The following is a 13,786-nucleotide window of genomic DNA, read 5'->3' on the forward strand; positions in this document are numbered from 1 at the left end:
TGTGAAAAATTTGATTCCCTACTTGGAAACCTAGAGTAACTAGAAAGCTCTGTAGAATGTCTTGTCCTGGTGGACACCATTTCTGCCACTTTGAAGCACTTGGAGAGATAGAAGTCTGTGGCAGTAAAAGACAGATGATTCAGAATATCACTTAACATTGACCTAAACCTTTGTTTTTTGATATTTGGAAATGAATACTCTCTGAGAATATCAATGAATTGCAGTGACTAGACTACTTTAATTCAACTTCCTTTTGTAATCTCGTAAATACACTTACTCCAGAAGAGCTGAAGATGTTTTGTAATGTAGAGTAGAACATGCCTCAGATTATTATCTTAGGGACACATACTTTCAAAAAGTAGGACATATTGACTAAGTTTATGTGACTTTATTTATATAGGGGAGATTTTGTTTGGAACAAATTTAGGGGATTGTTTTCTTCTGAACCTAAACTATCATATTCCCCCAAAATTTCTGCAGGGAGTATGATGGTTAAATTGGTGAAAGTTCTTTTCAGAAACGGTCTGGGAAATGCAATTAGGTTTTGTTAGGTGGAGAAGTAACTCAGGAAATTTTCTCTATTCAAGGTTTGATAATGACGGCTAAAAAAAAGTTCTTACATTTAAATGACAATTGACAGCTTAAGAAAGACAGGTTGGATCCCTGTGCTGATCTTCAGAAACTTAAAGTTAGAGATCAAATAATTCTGACTAAAAGCCATATTAAAGAGCCTGGCTAATGTGGGAAATAGATTAGAGTCTGATCACAGGCTTTATTCAGAAATTGGATTTCATAGATACAATATGAATTGCACAAAGTAATCTATCCAACAGGGGAAGGACTTGATGGTACTTAGAGATCTCATTTAGAAGAGTTTGAAAATATTTGGTATTTTAGTTTATTTTAAGTGACAGATGAATGGAAGTAAGTTAAATATTTGATATCAAGGACTTTTTAAATACAATAAAAATTATATGAAATTATTTAAAAATCTTTAAGAACTTTGGCAAAACTATAGGACTTTAAAATCAATTCTATTCTTTGCAACACTCACTGCTTTTGTTCTTGATTCGTAAGGCAGTAAACATTTGTGAATATGTCTGGTCTTTGCTGAATTTTGATTGAAAAAAAAGAACAGGCATTTTGATTCTTATTACCTCTTTTTTTCTTGGGCCTTCTGACCCTTACCAAATAGAACTGTCAATTGAATTAACTTTTTTTATTGAATACTTTCTTGTGCAAGGGACTGTACTTTGAAGAAACATGACAAAATGAGTACAACAAGGTCTCTGCCCTCCAGTTGTTTAATCTACAGACAGAGAAATCTTTCTATTGCCTGTTGGTTATTACCATCCAGAATTTCTACATAACCTTAAATTTAACATATGAAAGACTGGATTGAACACCTCTTTCTTTATAATTCTCACCTTAGTTAATGTCAGTGGTGCCTCAAGTTGTCTCGCAAGCCTGAAATACAGAAGTCATTCATTTTTTTAAAAATTATTATACTTTAAGTTCTAGGGTACATGTGCACAATGTGCAGGTTTGTTACATATGTATACATGTGCCATATTGGTGTTCTACACCCATTAACTCATCATTTACATTAGGTATATCTCCTAATGTTCTCCCTCCCACCTTCCCCCACCCCATGACAGGCCCCGGTGTGTGATGTTCCCCATCCTGTGTCCAGGTGCTCTCATTGATCAATTCCCACCTATGAATGAGAACATGCAGTGTTTGGTTTTCTGTCCTTGCAATAGTTTGCTGAGAATGATGGTTTCCAGCTTCATCCATGTCCCTACAAAGGACGTGAATGCATCCTTCTTTATGGCTGCATAGTATTCCATGGTATATATGTGCCACATTTTCTTAATCCAATCTATCATTGACGGGTATTTGGATTGGTTCCAAGTCTTTGCTATTGTGAATAGTGCCAGAATAAACATATGTGTGCATGTGTCTTTACAGTAGCATGATTTATAATCCTTTGGATATATACCCAGTAATGGGATGGCTGGGTCAAATGGTATTTCTAGTTCTAGATCCTTGAGGAATCACCACACTGTCTTCTACAGTGGTTGAACTAGAAATTATTCTTGAAGCATCTCTTCATCTACTCCTCACATACAATCAATCAAGTTATCTTAAGTCGATCTCCTCAATGTCTAAAACCTGAGTTTTAATTCTCATGTCAGAGGTTATAGTTACTGTTCCTGAATTAGTGTAATAGTTCCTTAAATAACTTCTGTGCGTGTGTATATCAGTATAAAGTTATCAATTAGCTTTTCTTGAAAAGACTCTCTTTTATAATGAGGGTTTTATCTATATTAACTTTCTGTTGTTTATTTTAAAAATAATGCTTGCTTATGGTGAAAATTTAAATAGGAATCCAAATAACACAAATTACTATAATTTACTGAATATTTATTATGTCCCATGTGGTATTCCCAGGACTTTAAGCATATTCTTTCACTTATTCTCACAATAACCCTATCAGGTAAATAATATTAATATCTGTATTTTAGCATTAAGCAAACAGTGTTTAAAGGTTTATTACTTTTATATGTTAAAATATATTTCATTTTCATAAAAATAGAGATTTCATTTTATTTTACTTAGCTAAGTAAAACATTTGACTGTTCTAGGCTATTTTTAATAGATTGACTGATTGAATGTTTACTGAAATACAAAATCAGATAATTTCTTTGATAATGGTTTGCCTTTGATAGATTTTTTTTTTTATTTGAGTAGGTCTGTCGCTTACAAAGACACTGTGATGACAGTGTATACAATGTTTTATTGCGCAATCTGCCACATTGTGCAGACATTGAACTTCATGTTTTTGTTCAATAAATGAGGCTTGAAGACTAGTTGATATACTATTAAATAGATCAGCAGTGATGAGGACTCAGTGAGTGGAAACCATATGAAAAGGAGAGATCAGGAGTTACAAGCCCATAGAGATAAAGTGACCAGAATTTGGTGTTCAAATGAACCATCCAAGAGAACTCTAGATCTGTAAGAGCAGCTGGAGAAACAGTTACTTTGCAATATTACAAAGAGATGGCAATTCTGGCAGAGATCCCGGGTTGATTAATGATTTGGATGTTTGATTCTAACAATACAGTAGTTTCATCTGTTTGTTAAATTTTTAAATGATTACTCTTCTTCTTGAGTAATTAATGCAAGTTTCTCCTATTTCCACACTACTTCCTATATCATTTCCAGTCTCCATTTCACTATCATATCTATTAAAGTAAAGGCTCTCATGAAAGCAATTTAGACTAACATACTTTTTCTGATGGGCCATTTTATATATATATATATGTATGTATGTATGTGTGTGTATATATATATGTGTGTTTTAGACAGTAACAGGCTTAATTCACTTTATTTTTCTTGTATAAAAACCCTATGTTGTAGCCACAGCTGGAGCCTGGGTCCGGTGCACGGAGACCCTGGTGTGGGTCTTGACAAGGTGGTCAGTGAATTCCTGATAGGGAGACTTGGTAAATACAGTCTCCTTTCAGAGGTCAGGGGTCAGGTAGCTGTAGGTCTTAGAGATGACATCAAAGGTGGCCTTGGCTGCACAACAAAAGAACCCCAGGTGGGGCAGTGGTGTGCTTGAGGCAAGTCTCCCAACCCCAAAATTGTCGCACTCCTAGGAACAGGCAGGCCATTCTGGGCGGCTCTGTCGTGCATTAGGAGAGCCTTTCTCTGCCTCCCTGAAAACACGCCAAGCACACACAGGACCCGTGTGGTTCAGCGGAACTGAGAGACCATGGCTATGTCCCATGCCTGGACCACCTACCGAAGTTGCCCAGGGTGGCAGTGCAGCCCCGGGCTGAGGTGTAGCAGTCATCGATACCAGCCATCATGAACAGCTTCTTGGGCACAGGCGCTGAGACGAGGCCAGTGTCCCTGGGTGCAGGGATGAGGTGCACTAGCACAGAGCCGCAGCTGCCTGTCACCTTGCAGGAGACGGTGTGGGGCTTGCCAATCTTGTTCCCCCAGTAGCCTCTGCGCACAGGGACAATGGAGAGTTTGGCCAGGATGATGGCCCCACGGATGGTGGTGGCCACCTCCTTGGAGCACTTAACACCCAGGCCGACGTGGCCATTGCAGTCCCCGATAGCAACAAACACCTTGAACCTGGTCCTCTGGCCAGCACGGGTCTGCTTCTGCACCGGCATAATCTTTGAAACCTCGTCTTTGAGAGAGGCCCCCAAGAAAAAGTCAATGATCTCAGATTCCTTAATGGGCAGGGAGAAGAGGTAGATCTCCTCCAGGGACTTGATCTTCATGTCCTTGACCAAGCAGCCCAGCTTGGTGACGGGCATCCACTCCTTATCCTCGGCCTTGCCTCCGCGAGCTCCGCGGCCTCGGCCTGGCCCCGTCCATGGCCGCAACCCCGGTCCGTGATGCCACTGCCGAAACCTCCGTGGAAGCCACCGGGGTTCCCCATCCCAGGGCCACCAGGGCCACCAGGGCCTCCGGGCCCCCCCGCTGCACCGGTGTCACCTGCCATTTGGTGTTTTCTCAGAAAAGAAGGGGGCGTTTATATTTTAAATCTACTTTTTGATTATGAAATTGTATTATATAAACAACAAATTACCACAAACTTAGTGTCTTGAAACAAGAAAATTTAGAGTTTTTGTAGTTCAGAAGTCTGGGTGCAGTTTAACTGGGTCCTCTGCTTAGGGTATGACAAGCTGTAATGCGGGTGTTGTCTGTGGCTGGGTTCTCATCTGGAGGCTCACCCAGGGGAAGGTCCACTGCCCTCTCACATAGTTGTTGGCAACATTCGGTTCCCTGTGATTTTACATTTCATGGCAGTTTGCTTTTTCAAAGCCAGCAAGGGGACCGAAAGAGAATAGAGAAAGTTTGCTGGTAAGAGTAAATACTATACAATGTAACATAATCATGAGTAAAGCCTATCACCTTTACCACATTCTGTTGGTTAGAAGCAAAGCACAGGTACTGCCCACATTCAAGGGAAGGAAATTCATAAGGATGTCAACAGCACAAAGCAGAGATCACAGGACTGTGATCATTTTTAAATTAAATTAAATTAAAATTGTTTTAATGTGTTTTAGGGATGGAGTCTCACTTGTTGTCCAGGCTGGAGTGCAATAATATGATCATAGTTCATTGTAACCTCAAACTCCAGGGCTCAAGGGATCCTCCTGCCTAAGCCTCCTGAGTGCTTGTGAGTAGAGATGCACACCACCATATTGATCTTAAAATCTGCTTGCCACGGGATTAGAATTGGCTCTGGTTAACAACATACTGTAATTTTATTTTATTTTTTCTTTTTCAGGTCTCCTCTAAAATCAGTATATTAATTTTGGTTAATGAAGGTTTAATGTTATCTACTTTCTGTTATTCTAATAACAGCAAAATATACCATGCCATTAAATGGTTTTTTTTTCTATTTGCTCTTCTAATTTACATATTAGTTCCAAGAATGGTAAAAATAAAACAACAATAATAACAGCAGTCTAGTAAACCAGAGCCAATAGTAGTAAAAAACCAAGTAAACAAACAAACCACAAACAGAACAGAATAATGAAAATGTAATAATGTAAACCTAACACTATGTGTTCATGCTTTCCCTGCTCAGACTGGCTCAGTGAATCCTACTCTTCTGGAAAACAAGAGTTTAAAGGACAAGCATTCCTATACAACAATAGTAGACAAACAGAGAGCCAAATCATGAGTAAACTCCCATTCACAATTGCTACAAAGATAATAAAATACCTAGGAAAACAACTTATAAGGCATGTGAAAGACCTCTTCAAAGAGAACTGCAAACCACTGCTCAAGGAAATAAGAGAGGACAAAAACAAATGGCAAAACATTCCATGCTCATGGATAGGAAGAATCAATATCATGAAAATGGCCATACTGTCCAAAGTAATTTATAGATTCAATGCTATCCCCATCAAGCTACCAATGACTTTCTTCACAAAATTAGAAAAAACTACTTTAAATTCCATATGGAACCAAAAAGAGCCCATATAGCCAAGACAATCCTAAGCAAAAAGAACCAGGCTGGAGGCATCATGCTAACTGACTTCAGACTATACTACAAGGCTACAGCAACCAAAACAGCATGGTATTGGTACCAAAACAGATATATAGACCAATGGAACAGAACAGAGGGCTCAGAAATAATGCCACACATCTACAACTATCTGGTCTTTGACAAACCCCACAAAAACAAGCAATGGGGAAAGAATTCCCTGTTTAATAAATGGTCTTGGGAAAACTGGCTAGTCATATGCAGAAAACAGAAACTGGACCCCTTCCTTACACCTTCTACAAAAACTAAGATGGATTAAAGACATAAACATAAGACCTAAAACCATACAAAACCCTAAAAGAAAACCTAGGCAATACCATTCAGGAAAAAGGCATGGGGAAAGACTTCATGACTAAAACACCAACAGCAATGGCAACAAAAGTCAAAATTGACAAATGGGATCTGATTAAACTAAAGAGACTGCACAGCAAAAGAAACTTTTGTGAATAGGCAACCTATAGAATGGGAGAAAATTTCTGCAGTCTATCCATCTGACAAAGGGCTAATATCCAGAATCTACAAAGAACTTAAACAAATTTACGAGAAAAAACAAACAACCTCATCAAAAAGTGGGCAAAGAATATGAATAGACACTTCTCAAAAGAAGACATATGTGCTGCCAACAAACATAGGAAAAAAAGCTTATCATCACTGGTCATTAAAGAAATGCAAATCAAAACCACAATGAGATACCATCTCACACCATTTAGAATGGTGATTATTAAAGAGTCAGTAAACAACAGATGCTGGAGAAGATGTGGAGAAATAGGAACGCTTTTACACTGTTGGTGGGAGTGTAAATTAGTTCAACCATTGTGGAAGACAGTGTGGCAATTCCTCAAGGATTTAGAACTGGAAATACCATTTGACTTAGCAACCTATTACTGGGTATATACCCAAAGGATATAAATTTTTCTACTATAAAGACACATGCACACGTATGTTTATTATAGCACTGTTCACAATAGCAAAGACTTGGAACCATCCCAAATGCCCATCAATGATAGACTGGATAAAGAAAATGTGGCACATATACACTATGGAATACTATGAAACTATAAAATAGGATGAGTTGGATGAGTTCATGTCCTTTGCAGGGACATGGATGAAGCTGGAAACCATCATTTTCACCGAACTAACACAAGAACAGAAAACCAAATACTGCATGTTCTCACTCATAAGTGGGAGTTGAACAATGAGAACACATGGACACAGGGAGGGGAACATCACACACTGGGGCCTGTCAGGGGGTGGAGGGCTAGGGGTGGATTGGCATTCGGAGAAATACCTAATGTAGATGACGGGTTGATTGGTGCACCAAACCACCAAGGCACGTGTATACCTATGCTACAAACCTGCACGTTGTGCACATGTATCGTTGTGCACATGTATCCCACAATTTAAAGTATAATAAAAAAGTATGTTAAAAAGTAAAACAATGTATCTTTATAGGCCATATAGCAGTCAAATCTAGAAAGAGAAGAAGTACAATTTCTCAAGACAAGAACCAGATGAGTATCATCTCAAAACCTATAACTGCTTTTTTCCAATCTCCAGTATATTTACAGATTTTTTTTTTACACAAAAGCAGTTTAGTTTCCAGATTAGAAGAACAAAAATCTCCGCCAGAAAGATAACTCCCTTCTTATTAGTGGTTTAATTTTTTAGAAGACTAAGTTTCATTCCTGTGCGTTGGATTGCAGAGCAATTGAGTGATGGGGGCATATTTTGAGAGGGAGAAAAATTGTGTGGGAAAACAGCAAATTCCTTACCTGGAGTTTCTACTTTACCATTTGAATTTATACCTTCAGTCATCATAAAGATTATCATAGGGTGAATTTCAAAATTTTTTTGTGTTTTGATTTATTAAGAGGGCAAGATGAGCAAAATGAAGTTGTAAAAAATTTGTAGAAATGTTTACCCGTTTGGATTTGGCTAGGATTTTCTCTTGTTTAACTTTTTTAGGGAAAGATTTATGAATCTTGAGTTATCAGCTTAAAATGCTGTATACTGATCCATGGGTTAGACATGCAACTCGCACCTTTATAGCAACTTTAAGTAAATGTTTAGGCCAGAAATACTTTGATTTGAACTAAAAAATAGTATGGAGAATCCTTCCTCAAATCTTTGGAAGTTGATTGCTGTTGTATTTATGTAAACATAACACAAAGACTTTGGACTTGTACAGACAGCAGCCCTGGAAGAATATATTTAATTTAGAATTATTGCACCAACAAATGAGTTATTTGATGAATGAAACTATACCATGGTATAAATAACACATGATTTGCTAAATAGTCAACTTCTGTGTATATTGATAGAAAGAGTAGAATAATACTTAGCAGCAAACACAGTTGTTTGGGTAATATTTCCAATTTCTCTTTACTAAGAAACTGGTGAAGTTCACCCGTGTCAAGTCCAGGGAAGTGCTTCTGTCATGCTGTTCTTTGTATGGTCTTTTGTTGTCCTGGCGTGATATCTAAAGCAAATTTTCTGACTTCCACCTTGATAGAAGCTAGGTTTAGAGAGCCATTGCAGGTTTTATTTCAGTCTATTTCTGCAGTTCCTTAGTTTCTCAAATATATTCCTTTGGTTCTACTTCACATTTTGTCTAATTTTGTTTTACAGGTGTGAGAGATGCCAGAAGTCATGGGATTTTCTCTCCTCTAGTATGTGTTTGGGAAAAGGTTATGGCTGCCCTAGAGTGAAATGATTTCTCTGTGCTATTCAGGCAGACATTTCAGGTCAGAAGTCCTGCTTTGACTCTTTTTGTGGAAAGAAATGCCCTCTAGGTTGAGGTCCTGGAACACTGTGGGCTCCCATATTTAAGAAAACATTAAATCTATGTTCCCTTCATGCTTTACTATTAAATTATCAGTGTTTTGCTATTTAACTAGTTTACTCCAATGTGTGTGGTAAGATGACATCTACAGAAATTAGTATATTTTTAAATAAAAGAGTCCAATTATGTAAATATTTGTAAGTAGTGGGAGGCAGCATGAACATGAAATCTGAAATCTTTAGCATCTGCAACAGGATTCATTCTTTCTTTAAACTCAGTTCTTATCCCAACACATCAATACCCATTCTTTCTGCCCATATGGTGTTTTTTTCTTTTACCCTAACTGTTTTCTTCTCTACTTCCCAGAATAAGTAGATAACACATAGCTCTTTGGCCCCAGGCCAAAACTTTGAAACTTTCATCTTTTACATCCTATTTGGAAATCTTACCTCAGAAGATTTTATTGAGAATAGTCCCTTAAACGAGTTATACTAATGGGGGCTATGCTTTAAAAGATTTTTTGGAATCATTAAACTTAAAAATTAAAATGTTTTATATTAATTTAAATGATATGTTTTCAAAGAGAAAGGCCACGTCGACTCCATAGAAAGTCAAATGTAAATAATAAGTTAACAACCATTGATCTATAGAGTACCTGTTTCATGTACAGTACATTAGAAAAATATCTCAATGCCTTAAATTTCCTCTATCTAAAAAGTTACTTACATTCATAGTAATTAAACCCCTGAAGAAGAAAATTTGAGCCCTGATATTGAAGAAGAGAAATAGAGACTAATAATGATATATAGATAAATGTTTTACCAGATATTCTACATTATTCTTCCAAATTTTCATACTCTACCAATATTGTTGTCCACATAAAACATACACTTGGTGCTTTTAATGATATACAATGGACCCTGGGGTTAATTTGTGAAATCCTGGAAATAGCATAGCATAGTCAGTTATTAATATTAATACAGCTGTCACACACATTCATGGAAGTGATGGCATGTGTCCTGCTATTGCATATTCCCAAATTTGTTTTTTTTTTCTATTTCTTTGGAAGACCCAAGACTTACCCACACAGATGCATATTTATTAATCCTAAATGATCTTTTAAAAACAAATCTAATATTAGCTTTATATAACTTAATTACCTTTCCCAAATATTGTTTTTTATATGAACTACCTTGGCATAGATATATTTGGTACATATATATTGAATAACATAGAGATGAGATGAGTGTAAGGCCTCTAGGCATTTCAAGAAGATGGTTACACCCTCTGAAGTTGTTAGAAAATGATTTTCTTCATGGCTGATTAGTATATATGGATCATATATGTATGTGTATGTATATATATGTGTGTGTGTGTATATATATATACACACATATATATATGAAATGAAAGTCTTCTTACATAGGGTCAATTGGAAAGGAGACTTTCTACCTCCTTATAATATTTACAGGACTTTTTTCCAGTAATACAGCAATATGTACCTAGTGTTTTCCAATGAATTTTAAATGAACAAAAGTCAGGGGGCTATTATATTAAGGAATAAAGAGTTTTTTGTCCTGGACAGTGAATACGATTTGCACTGTTTCAACTTGGCTCCATTTCTGCTATGACAGTTGTAGCTTTAGTTTCATAGCAAACTTTTATTTTAAGAAACAACTAGTTTTGAAGTCACTCTGGGTATGTGATTATATTTTCAATTGTGTCTGTCTTGTTGATCAATGTTTTGAAGGAAGCTATACTATTCTTAAAACTCAAATTCTTAATTGAGAGTATTTGAGATTCTGAAGATATAATAGTGATATCATAATCCAAAATACTATAAAAGTGGAAAAGCATAGTTTTTTTTTAGTTACCTGCTAAGCTTATGAAAATAAATACACTTTTTGGAGTCACAGCACTTATGCCTAAACATCATAGCTATACTAGAGGTAGAATAACCTAGAAGTCATTTATCTCAATTTCTGGCATTGCAAATAATAAAAGTGAGACTCAAGAAGGTGAAGGTTAAGTTCCAAGGTTATACAGCTAGTTATTGGTAAAATAAGTTGTAACCACATCTCTTGTTTTTTTCTTTTTCACCATATGATGCATAATGCACACCTCTCTTTGAAAATACATATTTGACCCACAAGAATTTCCTTAGAAATCTAATGATGTGGAGATTGTAAGGCTAAGAGATATTGATAGTTCAATGTCAACTCATTGATCTGGTGCAGACTCACAATGAATGTAATTCATATACAATTACAGAATTATCAGATACCAATGTTAGGTCCTTTCATCTTAATTATTTGTATAAAATCTATGTTATTTTACTTTTAACATATGCAGATGACCCAATCTGTTCTTTTTATGCCTCTTTGTAAAATTCCAGACAGAGATTCAGTTTTCCCACTGGCATAATTCTGTGGAGAACTTGTTTTAACCAATGAAAAGTTAAAGTGCCTTTATTCCTGCCTCTTGTTGTCCCCTGCCTAGACCGTTCAAACACCACAATCACATAGGACTTGAAATAAAGTTATAGTCTACATAGGCGGTGTGCTACAATCAGCCTATATGATCAAACAGTTCAATTGTCATAGCTTCATATGTTTCCTAACAACAAGAGAAAGTGGATGGCTGAGTTATTTCAAGAGGCATTTAATAAAATTCCAGCACACTGAAGAGAACTTAGATGGAAATAAAAATCACAGCCTCTTCATTCTTCATTTTTAACATATGCCACCTTATTATTCTTTGGTTGGAATATTTACCTTCTGCATTTCTGTTGAAAGTTGCTAGGATATGAAAATAAAGAACTCAGAGATTGGATTGCAAAAAATGAATGTAGAATGGAAACATGAATTAATATGAAAGACTTGCTTTATAATTCATTCCTTAAATATCTGATGTGGTTTGCCTTTGTGTCCCCCCCCCAAATCTCTTCTTGAATTGTAATCCCATAATCCCCACCCATGGTGGGAGGGACCCAGTGGGAGGTAATTGAATCATGGGGCCGGTTCCTGTCATGCTGTTCTTACGATGGTGAGTGCATTCTCACCAGATCTGATGGTTTTATAAGGGGCTTCCCCCTTCACTCAGCATTCATTCTCTCTCCTGCCACCCTGTGAAGAGGTGCTTACTGCCATGATTTTAAGTTTTCTGAGGCCTCCCCAGCTATGTGGAACTGCGAGTCAGTTAAACCTCTTTTCTTTGTAAATCACCCAGTCTCAAGTATGTCCTTACAGCAGTGTGAGAATGGACTAATACACATCCATTTTAAGATCTTTATTGGAATAAATTCTCTTTGACATTCAAAGTTGTGCTTCCATATGATAATTTGCTTTTAAATTTGCAATATGAGTTTTTCTCTTTGAGTCCTAGTTTTCCTGTCTATAACATGGAGATTGTGATAATTTCTACTTTACTGGGGTTTTGAAGAAAATATTTTAAAAAATCCTATGTGTTTGAAACATTTTGTGTGTTAACAAAATACATTTTGTCTATGTTTATAATTATATTTTATTAAAACTGAAATTTCACGGTATTTTATTTCCAACTCTCAAATTTTGCAGCACCAACATTTCATCACCAAACACATACTTAATACTTCCATAAACAGTCAGTCTATTTATCTCAGTCCAGTGAATATTTCTTTCTTTCCCTCTCCTACTCCCTGTAGTATGCTAATTATGACATTGATCATTATTTATCTTTGCATCTTCCAGGGAGTGCCTAGCTGAGTGCCATTCACTCAATGAAAATCTTACTCTTTTCAAATCAGGAAAGCCTGGACACTTCTGTAGCTATCATTGTATGACGTATTGTGAAGAGCCAATGCATTAACTGATCAAGTTACTCAAAACTGCATTCCTATAAAAATATTAGGAGGTCAACTTAGTTGCCTCGGCAGCCACCAAAACATCACTGAGTAGGCATGGAATGGGTTAGTTCGTGCCAGCTTTTCCTCCCTATATTCGTTAAAGTGTAACTTTGAATGGCTCTCAAATTTTCCTATGTATTGATCAAGTTTTGAAATGATTCTATGCTTGGATTTGTGAAGCCAGTCTTAGGTTTTATCTATCTACACATGATCACCCATATCCATTCAATAAAATGGCCATAGTTACTAGTTACCTGCCTCCTTGTGAGGATCTCCAAGATAACCTTTGCAAAGTATTTGAAGACCATTTAGAGAGAGAGAGATTATAAATAATACTGGTATTTTATCTTCCTAAATCTCAGTGCTCATCTGAAAAGTTCATATTTTTATGTGGCATTCTAGGGGTAGTATCATACATGGCCAAAAAGGTTTTCAGTACCATCTTATTAACTTCTCATGCTCTTTTATTGAAGGAAGAATAAACCATTTAAGTCCATTGAAATATTGACTTTTTTTCTCATTAAAGTGAAAATATCTAAGATGCTCTCTCACTGAAAGTGTGATAGGGATACAGGACAGCACTCTTAGAAGATAAGATCATTCAAAACAAAAGTTCTCAGGGATCATTTTCAAAAATAGTGCTCCCCTGTCAGAGCACTGGTGCTCCTCCACTTTATTATTGATACAGAGGTCCTTCCTGTCAAGCTAACCATTTTTCTCTTTGAATTAGAATGAAAATTTTCTCATGTGCTTTTCTACCCTGAGTTAAGACAGATGAAGTAGGAAACACAGGAAATGTTATGTCACCATTCTAGTTGTCTCCATTATGACATAGATATTTATAGTTTAGATGTTATCAATGCCTCCCAGCTTTCTAACAACACCCTTCAATATGATTCTGTCTCTAAAATTTTTCTTCGAGCAAGAAATCTAATCTTTTAAAACAAATTCTGGGCATGTCCCTTCATAACTAAAACCATCACTGATACCCACTGCCTGTGGATATATTTCAAACATCCCAGTCTGATATCCC

At 36.5% G+C, this 13,786-nt stretch overlaps 1 non-coding gene and 1 pseudogene across 2 annotated transcripts; both read right to left on the reverse strand.

The window, feature by feature from the left end:
* Positions 1 to 3,373: 3,373 nt before the first annotated feature.
* On the reverse strand, positions 3,374 to 4,522 carry LOC117099669 (annotated as a pseudogene). The gene is made up of 2 exons (XR_004443939.1): positions 3,815 to 4,522; positions 3,374 to 3,588 (listed from the first exon to the last, which is right to left on the reverse strand). The product of XR_004443939.1 is annotated as a 40S ribosomal protein S2-like (transcript).
* Positions 3,652 to 3,784, reverse strand: LOC117063136. Its single transcript, XR_004428753.1, has one exon. It is a non-coding gene; the product is annotated as a small nucleolar RNA SNORA64/SNORA10 family (small nucleolar RNA).
* Positions 4,523 to 13,786: the final 9,264 nt, after the last annotated feature.

Source organism: Trachypithecus francoisi, unplaced genomic scaffold (assembly GCF_009764315.1).
Source record: "Trachypithecus francoisi isolate TF-2019V2 unplaced genomic scaffold, Tfra_2.0 Lachesis_group17, whole genome shotgun sequence".
Classification (NCBI taxonomy): domain Eukaryota; kingdom Metazoa; phylum Chordata; class Mammalia; order Primates; family Cercopithecidae; genus Trachypithecus; species Trachypithecus francoisi.